The sequence below is a fragment of the Convolutriloba macropyga genome, chromosome 4 (assembly GCF_964194025.1).
Source record: "Convolutriloba macropyga chromosome 4, txConMacr16.3, whole genome shotgun sequence".
Classification (NCBI taxonomy): Eukaryota; Metazoa; Xenacoelomorpha; order Acoela; family Convolutidae; genus Convolutriloba; species Convolutriloba macropyga.
Genome location: NC_134471.1, coordinates 41226096 through 41244897, shown reverse-complemented (window position 1 = coordinate 41244897; position 18802 = coordinate 41226096). Strand labels below are relative to the sequence as shown.

General features: G+C 38.7%; 1 protein-coding gene across 1 annotated transcript in view; it reads left to right on the top strand.

The window, feature by feature from the left end:
• Window positions 1-6327: 6327 nt before the first annotated feature.
• Window positions 6328-18802, top strand: part of LOC142337679 (prostaglandin E synthase 3-like) — a 250825-nt gene continuing 238350 nt past the window's right edge. Inside the window, exon 1 of the mRNA XM_075387114.1 lies at window positions 6328-6346. The gene's annotated coding sequence lies outside the window, so the exon portion shown is untranslated. The remainder of the gene's footprint in view (window positions 6347-18802) is intronic.

Below are 18802 nucleotides of genomic sequence, written 5' to 3'. Positions count from 1 at the left end.
CAAAATAATATTATTTGCCCAATTTCTTTCAACCTGCCAGAAAAAACAGCTTAAACTTGAGGTAATTTTCCTCGTAAGCTGGACAAGAGATCTGGTTGTAATCCCACTGGACTCAACAGTCATCTGCAATTAAAATTTCGCCAGTGCTTTGCAAATTTGAACTTGATAATTAAATCAAATGCAATAATTATTTTCGGTATATTGATTATTTTTTCTGATCTAATTTGCAACCATTTGATTAATTGAGTGTTTTCTTAGAAGCATAACAACAGCAGGACTAATCTTGATCGCAACATGGATCCTTACGTTGAAATTTTTTTCAGGTTTAAATGTGGCGCAGTCTTTTTTCAACTTACTTCCCCAATTCTAGAAGTTATGTAAAATTCTTACAGGAATTTCAAATCAGGGATCAACTATTAACAGATACTATTAACAAAAAAGCCCAACAAACATAAACTATGGTTTTGGAGTTAAGCATGGTTTTTTTGGCTCGAACAGTTGTTTTCGTAAAATTTGATGGAATTATGTTTTAATTTTTTTTGTAGCAGTTTTTGTATCCCAATCACTTAGTCTGCCCCTTCAATAAACCAGCTTGCTTTTTTAGCAGTTTTAAGTGAACCTAGACAATGCTTTCAATTGTTAACTAATGCCTCTTATGGCTTTGAATAGATTTCTTATAAGAAAATGTGGGCGAATTTTAGAATATTGCCACTATTTTATCTTGTTTTCATCAACTTCTGGCGTACTCTCATTATAATCGAGCAGAAACCCATTTCCGTTGAGTTATAAATTAATGTATGTAACGGTTTTTGTAATTAACTAAAGGTTTCTTGGTTTTGATACAACGAGTTTTCATTTTATTTAAGCGTAATTGCACAATTTTTTGTTTCTTTTTGTTTCCTTTCCGAATCATCACATCATTAAAAATTCCAATAGAAGTAAAGCGAACTTGAAAGTTTCATGGCGTTGAAAAATTAAATCTGATTACGTTGACTGCTTTTATTGAATAGTTTATTCTTTTGTGCTAGGACAATTTGGATAATCTTTTTGAAAAAGGTTGCCTATGTTTGTCTTTTTTTGTTGTTATATGATATATAACTGATAATGATAGTTGTCAATTGCCTCCCACCTAAGTATAACTGAACCTTTTTAAAGAGCTCAATCTATAGTTATTTGTTTTGTTGTCTTTCAATTTAACTTTTAATAAAAGATTTTTTCAACGGTCTTCTTTTTGCTTTCATTTTCGTCACCGTGTAGACCAACTTCATTGATAAGAAGCATCAACGACATTTGATGAATCAATTCTTTTTCTCGGTTGGTTATATGTTTTGACCAATGGCTTCGACCATTTCGTTTCAATTTTTTTTTCGAGATTTCTATGATGTTCAATTTTTGCGTTTTTTTTAAAAAGAAGACCTGCTGTTTGTCAAATGAGACGCAAGCGATGATTTACAGTTCATGCAGATAACATTTTATAATTACACCGCTTTGACAACTGTGTTGTCGTAAAATTGATGCGGTTATGAATTCTGCCTGTATTTTTTGTTATTTTCTAGTTTCATGACTTAGTCTCATTAATAAAAGGACAAATTAGTTTCTTGATAGTTGCAACCTCATTCATCTTGTTTGTTGAAATCTTATGTCTGTTATGGCTTTTGCAAATGTTCGTTTGGGTTTTTAAGATTCATTTTTTTAAATGGTTTTTCGCTCAATTTTAAGCTTAGTTGCTGTAAAAACAGGTCACAACCCATTTGCAGTGAGCTATAAACTAATTCCTGTAATTGTGTTAGTTTCACCAATTTGCTTCTTGGCTTTTTTAGTACTGTTACTGTTACGAGACTTCATAAAATGTTTAAGATGTTCATACATTTGTCCAAAGGAATTTAATTTTCTTTCTAAATTACAACATAGATGGCAGGACCCCGTTGGCTTTAAAAAACTGCTTACTTGAACATTTTCAATGCTTGCAGCGACTTGTGCATGGTTCTAAGTTCTTCATTGCCTTATTCATGTCAATTTAAACTGAATTTTTTAATTTGGCCGGTATTTTATCTTTTTGCAGTCGTTTGACGTACTCTGGATAATTACAAGTCTCAATTAAATCTTATGGAGATCAAAACATTTGGTTGATTTTAGATAATAATGAGCATAATTTTTTTTTGAAAAGAACTGGTTTCAAGATGAATAATGTTTTTTTAACTCTGCAACTTTTGCTGTAAAAGTTTGGATTATGGGTACAAATTTTACACACGCTTGGACGAGCGCTCCGGTGGACGATGCTGTGAGAAGCAAAACGGAGTTCTGTGATCCGAGCAGTAGGTTAGAAGGTTAGTCTTAAGAGTCGCTCTCTAAAACTGCCTAAACCAAGTTACTGGTCGTTAAGTGTTGCTCGGCGAGCGTCTCCACTTGAAACAACAGTTCAATGTCGGGACGGATTCTCTGATATAACTTGAACAAAGAGCGTTAGCGTGAAATCGTATCGCGTATGGTAATTGATCTTGTCAACGCCGACGACTGACGAAATTGCCGTAAGTTGGTTTCTAGTTAGAAAATGGTTAGGTGTTAATTCGACTAGGTCTGACGGGTCGGCGCTTAATTAAGTGCATGTCCTACCAGAAACAAAGTAGTACTTAATACTGCAAACGTAAGGCAACATATTTGAAGGATGGTGTAAAGTACGCTTTTGAAATATGCTACTCTGTGGTGCGCACTGGGTGGATTCAATCCCCACTTAATGCTTTTGTAGGCTGGTTCAGCAGCAACATTATTAGTATTACATTTTTTGTTGTTCTCACAGAGCTGGTTTTCTGCACCAACGAGGTTAGTTTAATTATCTGACGAGATCATGGCAGGTGTAACAACCTGGTGTTTTCCCACTAAACGCAAATTAGCTTACACTGATGGATTGATTTCCGAACGGAAGACACGAGTAGTAACACAAGTGACGAGGAACCCCCAAATTTTCTCTGTTGTTTGATTAAAAAAGACGTAAAATGGGCCAACGTATTAGCTGAGCTCTGATGCTGAGAAAGGAAAAAGATTGACATTCAAGTGTTTCCACTGTGTGGTCAACCATGATGGGTTGATGAGTGACAGCGCTGCACAAACCACAGTTCAAATGAAAAGAACTTAGTGAGAAAAGTAGTATAGGGAGGACATAGCGTTCTTGCAGTTTTGCATGGCAGTAATCAGCACCCTGATGGCAAGGTTTCAAGTTAGTGTGCTACAAAAACTGTTTAGCAGGAGTGATAAACGCATCTAGCACAATGGGATTTTTAGTGTCAAGATTTAATTGAACTAGTTGTTTGACTTGACCGGATAAAACGGATAAGACCACAAGCTCCAATGGAGGACAAGAAGTGAACAATGCGGTTGCTCTTCTTTACGGTTTCTTTGTGGCGGAGGTCCTTTTTTACGTAGCTGAAGGACTCGCCTTGAAAAAGATACCAGAGATGACGCTCAGCTTCACTAAGCTTCGTAGGATCAGTTATGCTGCTGTTGCAGTTGGTGCTGCAATATCAAGTGTGTCTTAGTGAAAGACGCAGCATACACGCAGTAATGCTTAAAACTATTTGAACTATTATAAGATCTTCACTTATCAAACTAGAACAACAGTTTACATTGTTCCTCAGTTGGCTTGTTTGAAGAAGCAGTCAAAGATCAGACGGAGATATCATCGGTTTCACTAGTTATAGCGCGGATCTTAAAGTCGTTAAAAACGTCGGTATTCGGCTCCGAAATTAAGTGCGTGGTTTTCATGCAGTCAAGACTTTTCAACCAGCTATATGATTGCAAATTTTCAGCGAATATTACACGTGTGCATGCATTGGCTGAAAAATTGTACATGACAATATGTTTCCATTGGTTAATGCTGGTATATTTCAATATTTCACTAACACGGTTTGCGATGAAGACGTGGTGCTAAAATTTAGAGTTTGGCGACATCAAGACAATGGTGCTGTCTGTCCACATAAACACTTTGTCCACAGAGAAGGTCAGTGCTCGGCAAATGTCCTTTTTAGGCAAGTGGTACGGTGAACAGCTTATAGTCTCAACTTGCGAATAGTCGTGACCATCATAGGTGTTGCACAAACCCTGTCAAAGAAGAATGCCAGCAAGGTGGTTATCTCACCGGATGGTTAATTTACTTGAGCCTTGAGAAAAAGTGCAGCACTAAAAACATCTTAAGAGCTAAGCCAAAGCATGCGTAGTTCAAAGAGTTTAGTCAGTCCAGCAAAATAATCTCTCTGTACAGTCATGTTGGATAGTGGCGACAGTTGCACAGATAATACCATGAGTTAACAACTAATATTGTTGGTATTTCATCGTCCCAATGAGGGCCAGTGATGCGCCAGATGTCCTTCAACATCGGTTGATTGCCAGCATCGATTGGTTATTTTAAGTCAAGGGGATCAAATACTTTTGATCAATAAGATAAGCATGAAGCGTTGTGTTAATTGTTTTTTAAAGTGCTGCTATTACAGCGACCTACAACTAGAAAGTCGTTGTTGTGATCCCACTGAACCCCAAGCACGTGCGATGACAAGATCACTTTCAGTTTGGCAGAGTGAGGCAACCAACCAATTCAATCTGCACACTGTCAGCCATATCTGCACACTTATACAAATTTAGTAAATTGGAACCCACTTAGATGGAGGACTTGCGAAGTTGCAATAGTTCCCTCAACCAATTGAGGGAACTTGAAGGCGACTACACAGGATCTGAGAATTTTCCATGCATACGTTGTTCAAGGCAGCCTTCGCAGCTTCGTGATTTTGAGTAGCTTTATCGTGGGCTGTGTGGTGCAGTGCGCAATTCGCGCAAATGAGGGCGTTTTTGGTTCTAAATAAATGGCACTTGTGGCATAAGGTGGGGACCGCTCGCCCAAATAGGTCAAAAATGGCTTACCGATTGATTGGAGCCCGACCTTGTGGAGCATTCCTTTACTTATGGCCTATAGCACCAAGCGTATTAGTTTTAATAATGTTGTTATTTAATGGTGGATAAACCCGCTCAGCTCGGGTTAGAAATGTGCTGCTGAAGCAGATGCAACGTCACTTTCCAGAAAATTCTTTATTTTGAGTACTGCCAGAACATATGATTTTCTTTCAAGCACGAGAAGCAAAATTGTGATTCAATACAAACCTTTGCTCGCTGAGTTGAAGTCTTTTCTTTGACTATTTGACACTCTCAGAGGCAGTGGTTTCTCCTACAGACAAAGCATCTAGATAAGTTGATTTTGTTTCACTTTCAGCCGTTACGTATTTGCTTTTTACAGTGTGTTGGCGAAGAATGTCTCTTTGGAAACTTTGGTCTTTTCTGCAGAGTTAGTTTTTTTGTCCTCAGTTTTTGCTTCATGGATGTTTTTTCCATCAAGTTGTGTGCTCGAGTTTTTGCTTCAACAAAACGGTGAAGTAGAGTAGTGGCGGTTTTACCCCAGAGCTTCTGAACTGTAACGAGTGACAAGGACTCTTTACAATTGAGTGACAGTTTCCGCACTGCAGTGATGAGCAGCGAGGCGCTCTTTAAACCAGCGCTGTATGGGAGTGATTTAAATACCCCTACATGACAGAGAAAGATCGATATGGCTCCATAAAGGAAGGCTCCATAAGTCAGAGGAAGGATCGATGTGACAAGAGGTGGCACGAAATTCATCGTTGCTAATGGCCCCTTTTGATGCAGAAGCAGCAATTGCTACATCTCTCCCCTGAGGAAGCGGACGGTAATTTTCAATATTGGACATAATTTTGTCAATAGTGCTTTCACTGGTCATTGTAGCGTACAAAAACAAAAAAAAAACCTGAAAAGCAACATTAAGCTCTCCGTAGTGTTAAGTTTGGAAACACGGACATTAGTAGTAGCAGTAGAAAAGGATTTAGGTCGAAGCCTTGGGTTCAGAACAGCAAAAATTGCTGTCCATTTTACAGCAGCCGTTTTGAGAAGTCGGATCTTTTCCGTTTGTGCCCCCCCAGTACGTTATGCTCCCCCCAATTACAGAGTACGTGTGATTACATGGTAAATCGTTATGTAAAAATATTGCACGTGCTTCTGGGGGTTGGAAATAATATGAACCCACTAAGCTCGGGGGGGGGGGCACAGACGGAAAAGATCCGAGAAGTCACTGCAATGACCACACCTGCAATGTAGTCTCCACGTACATTTGCTCTTTTCATTGTTTTTGCAGAAAAACGTCCAGTAGATATTGCTTATAGTACTGATCCATATTAGTGCGAGGATTAGCTATATACTAAGATGGGTTTTTTGTTCAGTCAATTTTGGCCGATCCATATAATCATCTTAGATAGTTGTGAGTAGCCTAATTGTTGCGATAAACTTATTAAATAGATACGCTATGCTCATGATTTGACTGTGTGTGGTGGAGCGCCCTCAAGGGATTTTAGAAACAGGGTGAAGTTTTGCTCTGCGATGCGCTGTGCCTTCTCTTTGTGTTCTCTCTGTGGTCCTGCGTGCTGTTGGTGGTCTCTGAAGTCCATTCGGTTTTTAGTGCTCTCTGGAGTCTGTCGTCAAACCGAGAGCAAACGACATCTAACCACCAGGTTGTACTGTTCCTACACATGCTTACTATATATACTATTTAAGTGTATGCGAATATATCAATGTGTATTCTGTGTGTCTGAGATTGTGCTCGAGTTTGCGCGTGATTTAAAGCTCATTGTACATGCGTGAACCAGACGATAATGCGTCATATTTAAGCAGGTGATGAGACAATTTGCTGCACAGAACCTGCCCTGGATTGCACAAGATTTAGTAATTGCTACATCCAGGACAAAAGTTATTGCAGACAGCACCGCCGTTATGAACATTATCCTAACTAAAACGCCCGAAGATGGGCCTCAGACTGAATGCGCTATAATTTGCATAATTATAATGGCGCATTTACATCTCGCAAGATTCAAAAGTGAAAATGATTCTTCAACAACAAAAGTTTTGTCTAGAAGGCACCTGTTTGTTGAGGCCAGAGCACTTCAAGAGCGTTTAAGGAAATTAAATAGAAAACGAGAAGTGGATGAATTTGGAGCCTTTGACAAACAAATGGAGACTGCTAAGATATCGAATGCTTTACGATGTTTTTCAGGCAATGCAAAGTGCGGTGTGATATCAACATCTAATAAAGTGATTATCAAAAAAACTGCACCGTACTCAACCTTCTACAAGAAAAGCACCCTTAGAGTCAGAAAGCCTGACATAAACACTTAGTAACCGATTTGAAAAATCGAGAGTTGCCGTTCTATCCTTCTTTTTTTTTTGAAAAAATTATTGGCTCTGAAGTAAAACCTGCCGCAATGAAAACAAATGGCAGTCATGGCCCATTGGGTTTTGATGCAGGGGAATGGAGACAGCCGTTGACATCATATAACTCCTCCTCAATTGATCTCTTCAAAACAGTGTCCAAACTTGCAATCATATTTGAAACCGAAGAACTAAATTTCTTGAATTCTTATTACGTATGTCGACTGATTGCGCGAGATAAATCCCCTGGGGTTCCACCAATTGGCATTGGCGAGGTCTTAAGATGAATTATAGCTAGGAGTATAGTGAAGTGCGTTATTCGAGATCTCCAATTAATTGGGGAGACCTACAGATATGCTTTGGACAAAAGAGTGGCGGTGAACATGCTATTCATGCACTCCGGCGACGCTTTCTTGAAGATTGTATTGAAGGGATCCTTCTGATTGATGCCAGGAACAACTTTAATAGCTTGAACAGAGATCTGGCTCTAGAAAAAACCAGAAAGCTTTTGTCGCTCATTTTATACAGCAATCAGAAACTCTTATAAGACCCCATCAGACCTTTTCATTGATAAAAGAGTAATCATGTCTCAGGAAGGAACAACGCCCGGCGATCCAATAGCCATGGCAATGTACCGAGTGGCTACACTTCCTCTCATCTACATGCTTTAAGATCAAAATTTGACCCATAAATGATATGCAGATGACGGCAATGTGGCCTGTAGTAGTTTTAATCACTACGAATCGTGCTAGATATGCTCTATAAACACGGTGGTGCATTTGGTTATAAGGTGATCAAATGTCATTTCATTACAAAACCTGAGTTTATTCAGAAGGCGGAAAAGGTTCGTTCGGGATTAGATGCTGATGTTATTGAGATCATCGAGTTATGATTTCAGTTATTGGTTCCGATAAACCTACAACAATTTTCTGAAAGAAAAGTCATTGAACTACTCTAACATGCTTGAGAAGCCCGCCAAACACGGTAAGACGTCCCCTCAGAATGTGTACAAATCATTTCCAAACGGACTGCAGCTTAAATTGGCTTTTATTGCTAGGACTAATCCAAACGCGAAACTCTGCTGAGGGAAGCCGAAAAAATAATTGATTAAAATCTTATATCTTTAATGTTGAACGATCCCTCTATCAATGACAGTTACCGGAAGCTTTTCTCACTTCCGGTTAAAAACGGTGGCCTAAGAATTCTTCTTCCTGAAGACAGTTCAAACAAATACGAAAAAACTCTTCAGATTTGTGAGCCGTTACGGAATCATAGCGCTACAGAAGCAGAGTTTCATCAGGAAAGGTTCTTTAGAAAATCAGAGAAGAAAAACAGGAACAAGCTCGAGCGAAAGTTTGGAAATCAGGGGTCTCAACAATGAAAAAAGGCATTTTCTCTAGATTTGAATAGAAAAAGAAACATCATGCTGGCTAAACCCACCTCCATTCAAAAAATAACATTTTGGTTTTTCCACGGGAGAATTTAGAGATGGAATTGCCCTTAGATGTGGATGGAAGCTCGTAAAATTGCGATCAACATGCGCATGTGGAGAAAAATTTAAGGTAGCGCGTGCTCGTCGTTGTTCAAAATGTGGCTATACGCACATAAGACAAAATGACATCCGTGACTATTTTGACAACTTGCCCAATGAGGTCTGTGGTGATGTCGAAGTTGAGCCCTGTCTGCAGACTTTGCAAGGGAAAACCATCGCAAATAGAACTACCACTCTGATGACGACGCTCGACTAGATATCAAAGCTAATGGCTTCTTCGATTCACGTTACAGCAGAACGTTCTTTGATGTGAATGGGTTTAATCTGCATGAGAAGATTTGCATACCAGTTTAATCTGCATACCAGATTCCTACAAATATCACGAATCCACAAAGAAGCTGAAATGCGAGCAAAGGATAATCCAAGTCGAGAAAACCGCCTTCTTTGCAATAATCTTCTTATGTAACGGAGGAGCAAGTCAGTCAGCATCAAAAGCCTTTAGCGTTACAGAAATTGGCTTCCAGGATCAGCGACAAGAAAAGACATTCATATTCGGACGCGGCACGTACATATTGACAAAAATAAATTTCGCTCTTTGGCGTAGCTCCATAATCCTCCTCCGTGGTGCACGATCCTTGCGCCGGCGCCCTGCTGTAGAAGCATAAGTAGGAACCATTGCAGAGGAGGAGAGGATGTTTTCCTAAATTTTTTATAATTTTTTTTCTAATCTTGATTCAAAATCACTACTCATTATACTTTGATTGCTATTTACCAAATCTTTTTTGATTGTAATTCTGATGCGTTAGTTTCTCTATTTTTGCATGTGATTCTTCATTTTTTGACTACCGTCAGAATTATAAATACACATAGGAGTTGATTTTGTGCTCCAGAGTTGACCGATTACACTTTTAGGGGAGGGGCTTTTTCTTGATTGACCTGTTTTTTTGCGAGTGGTATCCTTAGAAAGTCCGTACAGCGTAGAAAATGGAATAAAAAATTTGTTTTTGATTTTGCATTTTACGGGAATTTATCGAGGTTTAAATTTTAATGAATAGACAATATTCCGTTGTTTTTTTTCACATATTCCGTATTTTTGGCCAAACTTTCGTCAATTTTGCTAAAATATGATAAAATCGTTAACGTTTTTGCGGTTGATTTTCTTTTTAGACAGAGAAGGTTTGTTTAATTGTTTGATCCGGTTTTAGGCTATAATTTATGCTCATAAGAAAGCTCGTCCGGCGTAGAAGATGGAATTATAAATATTTATTCCCAGACTTTGTCACAAAAGAAGCCTAAATAAGCTTTTTTAGCCCACTTTCTTTAAATTTGCTGGAAAAATTTTTCGAATTTGCATGTGCTCAAAAATAATCCGATCACGTCAGCACAAAGCTCCCATTGAAGAATTATAAAGAGAGACTCAATTTAACAGTTTTAGAGTTCTTTTAACAGTTTAACAAACTTTAATGTGAAACCCTTTTGAGCTTTTAGAAAATTTCGAAAAAGTGAACAGATAATGAAGACGCATTACTGAATGTGTGCCTATTTGTAAAAATTTAAATTAACAAATTTTCAACTTCTGACGATGCAAGTTACGGCAAAACAGTTTGATTAATTCAACAACTTTGTATCAACTTTTAACTCTTTTTAGCTAATTCATGCTAAATTTTACAAAATTCAGAAATTGTTTGTGAAAGACGGGACAAAATAATTTTATTTGCCCAATTTTTTTCAGCCTGCCAGAAAAAACAGCTTAAATCTGAGGTAATTTTCCTCGTAAGCTTGACAAGAGAGCTGGTTGTAATCCCACTGGACTCAACAGTCATCTGCAATTAAAATTTCGCCAGTGCTTTGCAAATTTGAACTCGATAATTAAATCAAATGCAATATTTATTTTCGGTATATTGATTATTTTTACTGATCTAATTTGCAACCATTTGATTAATTGAGTGTTTTCTTAGAAGCATAACAACAGCAGGACTAATCTTGATCGCAACATGGATCCTTACGTTGAAATTTTTTTCAGGTTTAAATGTGGCGCAGTCTTTTTTCAACTTACTTCCCCAATTCTAGAAGTTATGTAAAATTCTTACAGGAATTTCAAATCAGGGATCAACTATTAATAGATACTATTAACAAAAAAGCCCAACAAACGCAAACTATGGTTTTGGAGTTAAGCATGGGTTTTTTGGCTCGACCAGTTGTCTTCGTAAAATTTGATGGAATTATGTTTTAATTTTATTTGTAGCAGTTTTTGTATCCCAATCACTTAGTCTGCCCCTTCAATAAACCAGCTTGCTTTTTTAGCAGTTTTAAGTGAACCTAGACAATGCTTTCAATTGTTAACTAAGGCCTCTTATGGCTTTGAATAGATTTCTTTTAAGAAAATGTGGGCGAATTTTAGAACATTGCCAATATTTTATCTTGTTTTCATCAACTTCTGGCGTACTCTCATTATAATCGAGCAGAAATCCATTTCCGTTGAGTTATAAATTAATGTATGTAACGGTTTTTGTAATTAACTAAAGGTTTCTTGGTTTTGATACAACGAGTTTTCATTTTATTTAAGCGTAATTGCACAATTTTTTGTTTCATTTTGTTTCCTTTCCGAATCATCACATCATTAAAATTTCCAATAGAAGTAAAGCGAACTTGAAAGTTTCATGGCGTTGAAAAATTAAATCTGATTACGTTGACTGCTTTTATTGAATAGTTTATTTTTTTGTGCTAGGACAATTTTGATAATCTTTTTGAAAAAGGTTGCCTATGTTTGTCTTTTTTTGTTGTTATATGATATATAACTGATAATGATAGTTGTCAATTGCCTCCCACGGACGTATAACTGAACCTTTTTAAAGAGCTCAATTTATAGTTATTTGTTTTGTTGTCTTTCAATTTAACTTTTAATAAAAGATTTTTTCAACGGTCTTCTTTTTGCTTTCATTTTTGTCACCGTGTAGACCAACTTCATTGATAAGAAGCATCAACGACATTTGATGAATCAATTGTTTTTCTCGGTTGGTTATATGTTTTGACTAATGGCTTCGACCATTTCGTTTCAAATTTTTTTTTCGAGATTTCTATACTGTTCAATTTTTGCGTTTCTTTTAAAAAGAAGACCTGCTGTTTGTCAAATGAGAAGCAAGCGATGATTTACAGTTCATGCAGATAACATTTTATAATTACACCGCTTTGACAACTGTGTTGTCGTAAAATTGATGCGGTTATGAATTCTGCCTGTATTTTTTGTTATTTTCTAGTTTCATGACTTAGTCTCATTAATAAAAGGACAAATTAGTTTCTTGATAGTTGCAACCTCATTCATCTTGTTTGTTGAAGTCTTATGTCTGTTATGGCTTTTGCAAACGTTCGTTTGGGTTTTTGAGCTTCATTTTTTTAAATGGTTTTTCGCTCAATTTTAAGCTTAGTTGCTTTAAAAATAGGTCACAACCCATTTGCAGTGAGCTATAAACTAATTCCTGTAATTGTGTTAGTTTCACCAATTTGTTTCTTGGCTTTTTTAGTACTGTTACTGTTACGAGACTTCATAAAGTGTTTAAGATGTTCATACATTTGTCCAAAGGAATTTAATTTTCTTTCTAAATTACAACATAGATGGCAGGACCCCGTTGGCTTTAAAAAACTGCTTACTTGAATATTTTCAATGCTTGCAGCGACTTGTGTATGGTTCTAAGTTCTTCATTGCCTTATTCATGTCAATTTAAACTGAATTTTTTAGTTTGCATTCGTTTGACGTACTCTGGATAATTACAAGTCTCAATTAAATCTTATGGAGATCAAAACATTTGTTTGATTTTAGATAATAACTAATGAGCATAATTTTTTTGAAAAGAACTGGTTTCAAGATGAATAATGTTTTTTTAACTTTGCAACTTTTGCTGTAAAAGTTTGGAGTATGGGTACGAATTTTACACACGCTTGGACGAGCGCTCCGGTGGACGATGCTATGAGAAGCAAAACGGAGTTCTGTGATCCGAGCAGTAGGTTAGAAGGTTAGTCTTAAGAGTCGCTCTCTAAAACTGCCTAAACCAAGTTACTGGTCGTTAAGTGTTGCTCGGCGAGCGTCTCCACTTGAAACAACAGTTCAATGTCGGGACGGATTCTCTGATCTTACTTGAACAAAGAGCGTTAGCGTGAAATCGTATCGCGTATGGTAATTGATCTTGTCAACGCCAACGACTAACGGAATTGCCGTAAGTTGGTTTCTAGTTAGAAAATGGTTAGGTGTTAATGCGACTAGGTCTGACGTGTAGGCGCTTAATTAAGTGCATGTCCTACCAGAAACAAAGTAGTACTTAATACTGCAAACGTAAGGCAACATTTTCGCAGGATGGTGTAAAGTACGCTTTTGAAATATGCTACTCTGTGGTGCGCACTGGGTGGATTCAATCCCCACTTAATGCTTTTGTAGGCTGGTTCAGCAGCAACATTATTAGTATTACATTTTTTGTTGTTCTCACAGAGCTGGTTTTCTGCACCAGCGAGGTTAGTTTAATTATCTGACGAGATCATGGCAGGTGTAACAAGCTGGTGTTTTCCCACTAAACGCAAATTAGCTTACACTGATGGATTGATTTCCGAACGGAAGACACGAGTAGTAACACAAGTGACGAGGAACCCCCAAATTTTCTCTGTTGTTTGATTAAAAAAGACGTAAAATGGGCCAACGTATTAGCTGAGCTCTGATGCTGAGAAAGGAAAAAGATTGACATTCAAGTGTTTCCACTGTGTGGTCAACCATGATGGGTTGATGAGTGACAGCGCTGCACAAACCACAGTTCAAATGAAAAGAACTTAGTGAGAAAAGTAGTATAGGGAGGACATAGCGTTCTTGCAGTTTTGCATGGCAGTAATCAGCACCCTGATGGCAAGGTTTCAAGTTAGTGTGCTACAAAAACTGTTTAGCAGGAGTGATAAACGCATCTAGCACAATGGGATTTTTAGTGTCAAGATTTAATTGAACTAGTTGTTTGACTTGACCGGATAAAACGGATAAGACCACAAGGTCCAATGGAGGACAAGAAGTGAACAATGCGGTTGCTCTTCTTTACAGTTTCTTTGTGGCGGAGGTCCTTTTTTACATAGCTGAAGGACTCGCCTTGAAAAAGATACCAGAGATGACGCTCAGCTTCACTAAGCTTCGTAGGATCAGTTATGCTGCTGTTGCCGTTGGTGCTGCAATATCAAGTGTGTCTTAGTGAAAGACGCAGCATACACGCAGTAATGCTTAGAACTATTTGAACTATTATAAGATCTTCACTTATCAAACTAGAACAACAGTTTACATTGTTCCTCAGTTGGCTTGTTTGAAGAAGCAGTCAAAGATCAGACGGAGATATCATCGGTTTCACTAGTTATAGCGCGGATCTTAAAGTCGTTAAAAACGTCGGTATTCGGCTCCGAAATTAAGTGCGTGGTTTTCAAGCAGTCAGGACTTTTCACCCAGCTATATGATTGCAAATTTTCAGCGAATATTACACGTGTGCATGCATTGGCTGAAAAATTGTACATGACAATGTGTTTCCATTGGTTAATGCTAGTATATTTCAATACTTCACTAACACGGTTTGCGATGAAGACGTGGTGCTAAAATTTAGAGTTTGGCGACATCAAGACAATGGTGCTGTCTGTCCACATAAACACTTTGTCCACAGAGAAGGTCAGTGCTCGGCAAATGTCCTTTTTAGTCAAGTGGTACGGAGAACAGCTTATAGTCTCAACTTGCGAATAGTCGTGACCATCATAGGTGTTGCACAAACCCTGTCAAAGAAGAATGCCAGCAAGGTGGTTATCTCACCGGATGGTAAATTTACTTGAGCCTTGAGAAAAAGTGCAGCACTAAAAGCATCTTAAGAGCTAAGCCAAAGCATGCGTAGTTCAAAGAGTTTAGTCAGTCCAGCAAAATAATCTCTCTGTACAGTGATGTTGGATAGTGGCGACAGTTGCACAGATAATACCATGAGTTAACAACTAATATTGTTGGTATTTCATCGTCCCAATGAGGGCCAGTGATGCGCCAGATGTCCTCCAACATCGGTTGATTGCCAGCATCGATTGGTTATTTTAAGTCAGGGGGATCAAATACTTTTGATCAATAAGATAAGCATGAAGCGTTGTGTTAATTGTTTTTTAAAGTGCTGCTATTACAGCGACCTACAACTAGAAAGTCGTTGTTGTGATCCCACTTAACCCCAAGCACGTGCGATGACAAGATCACTTTCAGTTTGGCAGAGTGAGGCAACCAACCAATTCAATCTGCACACTGTCAGCCATATCTGCACGCTTATACAAATTTAGTAAACTGGAACCCACTTAGATGGAGGACTTGCGAAGTTGCAATAGTTCCCTCAACCAATTGACGGAACTTGAAGGCGACTACACAGGATCTGAGAATTGTCCATGCATACGTTGTTCAAGACAGCCTTCGCAGCTTCGTGATTTTGAGTAGCTTTATCGGGGGCTGTGTGGTGCAGTGCGCAATTCGCGCAAATGAGGGCGTTTTTGGTTCTAAATAAATGTCACTTGTGGCATAAGGTGGGGCCCGCTCGCTCAAATAGGTCAAAAATGGCTTACCGATTGATTGGAGTCCGACCTTGTGGAGCATTCCTTTACTTATGGCCTATAGCACCAAGCGTATTAGTTCTAATAATGTTGTTAGTTAATGGTGGATAAACCCGCTCAGCTCGGGTTAGAAATGTGCTGCTGAAGCAGATGCAACGTCACTTTCCAGAAAATTCTTTAATTTGACTACTGTCAGAACATATGATTTTCTTTCAAGCACGATAGGCAAAATTGTGATTCAATACAAACCTTTGCTCGCTGAGTTGAAGTCTTTTCTTTGACTATTTGATACTCTCAGAGGCAGTGGTCACTCCTACAGACAGAGCATCTAGATAAGTTGATTTTGTTTCACTTCCAGCCGTTACGTATTTGCTTTTTACAGTGTGTTGGCGAAGAATGTCTCTTTGGAAACTTTGGTCTTTTCTGCAGAGTTAGTCTTTTGTCCTCAGTTTTTGCTTCATGGATGTTTTTTCCATCAAGTTGTGTGCTCGAATTTTTGCTTCAACAAAACGGTGAAGTAGAGTAGTGGCGGTTTTACCCCAGAGCTTCTGAACTGTAACGAGTGACAAGGACTCTTTACAATTGAGTGACAGGTTCCGCACTGCAGTGATGAGCAGGGAGGCGCTCTTTAAACCAGCGCTGTATGGGAGTGATTTAAATACCCCTACATGACAGAGAAAGATCGATGTGGCTCTATAAAGGAAGGCTCCATAAGTCAAAGGAAGGATTGATGTGACAAGAGGCGGCACGAAATTAGTTGCTCTTCTGAAGGGGTTAACTGACTACTCCCTTTTGTTACGTCGTTATCACCTACGTTTTTGTGCAGATTAATATCAAACGGGTTGGCTGATTGCAGGACCGGCAGTGCTTGGTTGAAGTACCAATCAACTGATGTCAAAAACGGCTGCCTTTTTGTCTTCTGACTGTAGTTTGAGCGTTGCTCTTGAGAAAACATTGCAATTTCCAATCAGTACGCACGTTGCGTGAAACCTCTGGTGCGTTGGGGCACTGTAAACTGTCGGTTTGCAGGGATTTAAAAAATGGACACTTTTGATGCTTTGTGGAATAGCAGGTAAGAAACTGGGAGCTGAAGATTGGCTGTTAGATGAGGCCGATTACGTTTGAAAGGCTCATGTGTGGATTCAAAGGTGGTGCGAAATTATGCGTGCAATGAGCATTAGGGAGCTGTGTTCTGTTTGGAAAGTGAAATTGAGGTGGATTCTTTTGTTGAAATATACGAAGTTTGTGCAGATGCAATTGACCGGGCATACTGAAAGTTTTCGGTCTCAATTGTATAGTGATTTGATGCGTGATTTGACCTGTCTGATGTTTTGTTCAGGTACAAACAGGTGTCGATGGCCCGGAAAGTTTCATAGGTGGCATTAGTGTTAAGTGCGACATTTTTCTGGGCGGTCTGAGCTTGGTTCTTTGAATTCTCAACAACACTACCTGATTGCCTATTTAACTGTTCCAACATTTGGTCATTGCTAGAATTTTGCAGTTCAGCATAGAGGTATTTCCGATAAGAAGCCTCCGATACGATGCCTCTTAGGGAGTTGTGTATTGTTTGGAAAGTGAAATTGAGGTGAATTCTTTTGTTGTAAATAATATCATTTGTACAGATGCTATTGACCAGGCATACTGGAAATTTTCGTTCCTAATTGTAAAGTGATTTGACACTTGATTCGACCTATCTGAGGTTTTGTTCAGGTACAAACAGGTGTCGGTGGCCCAAAAGTTTCATAGGGGACATTAGTGTTAGGTGCGACATTTTGCTGGGCGGTCTTAGATTGAATTTTTGCAGTTCGGCATAGAGGTTTTTCCGATACAATGCCTCTTGCTGTCAATCGACATTGCAAATTCTGGCAGCGTGTTGAGATATCATACCAGGGTGTTAAAATTACCGGCGAAATTACCCAATTTTTCGGTCAACTCGCGACCATTATTCAAGTACGAAGACAACTGGTCAGCTTGGTTGAATGTCTGAACTGTGGATCAAGATTGTTCGACAAGATTATTTTCCACTGAATCATAAAAGGAGGATCAGTGGTTACTGCCCCAAAGAAGCGAAAATTTTCTTCACTTTTCTCAGTCAGAGAATTATAGTTCGGAAACAAATTTACCAAACCCTGTACAAATTTTGGAGTGCTAGCTGATTACCTATTTTTCAAAAAACCGAGCTTACTTGAGTGCTGACAAAACAATTTACAAATACCCAAGATCTCAGCCTCGTCTAATTTGGCTGCGGCAACACGCTGGCGATGATCTTCTTCTCTTTTCTGAAGCGTCATCTGCAATTCCCAAACTGACTTTTCCGCATGGCAATTTTTTGTTTGAGGCGCAAGGCATCGTGTCTTTGTTTATCAACTCCTTTGCGTTTTTTGCCTTGAGAAATTCATGTTTACCCTGGCTGAAAATGGTTGACGACGTTTAGCGCAAACTTATTTTAGAATGATTCCGGGCAATAATGCTTGCGCGTACGACATCATCGTCTGGGACAGAGTCAATATGAGTTTTATTTAATCGCAAGAATTCATCATTGTTCTTCGGTAAATCTTCTAACAACTGCTCATGGATAGGAGAAATTGATGTGGGGTTCTCAGTTTTACTTACCAAGTCAAAAGTTTCCTCATTTTTCTGCACCAACTTACTTTAGGTATCTGTCAATTTTAAACCTCCTGTCTTGACGATCTCTGCTTCGGTGAAGTCTTTGTTGATGTGACGTACCTTGGACTCAAGATTGTATATTGCACTATAGAGCTTCCTAAGTTTCTCATGTAGTTTGACCATAGTCTTGAAGATGATGATTTCTAAATTTCTCAATTTGAAAGAATTTCCAAACAAGTAAACGCAGTAAAAGTAATACCAAATCCAAATGAAGACGACTTGATAACTAAGTCGCCAAAGGGCAGAAAAAAATTTACCGAGTAATACAGTGCTCGGCGAGAGTAAGTACCAAAAAGGGAAGAGCGTCTAGCTCTAGACTACACAAGGAGGAAGGCGACCACCAGAGAGGGTCGGGCAAACGACGCAAGACAGAACAAGAAACGAAATGGATAGAACAGGAACGCCGACGAACGAGGCACGACGAAGGGGGAAGCAAAACTAAAGGAACGAGAGGCAGGGCAAGAAAACGGAACATGAAACGCGCAGAATAGAAATGCTGGACAAACGACACCGACAAACTGAAGCAAAAACGACGCATAGCGTAGTGGAAAAAGAAAAGACGGAATAGAAACCTAGAGCGCGATGCATGGAACAAAACGCCGTGCGATATACGCACAAAGCGGTGGGAAAACGGGCAGAAAATAGAGAAGCCGTTTCAGAACGAGCAGGAAACGAGCAAGCAACAAACTGTGAGGGAAAAATTATGCTAGCAGACCAGAGCCGAAATCCCTGATCTTATTTTGGGATTGATTCTACCAACAACACACTAACTTAGGGCACTGCCATAGTAAAATATAGGGATGGAAAAGGTAT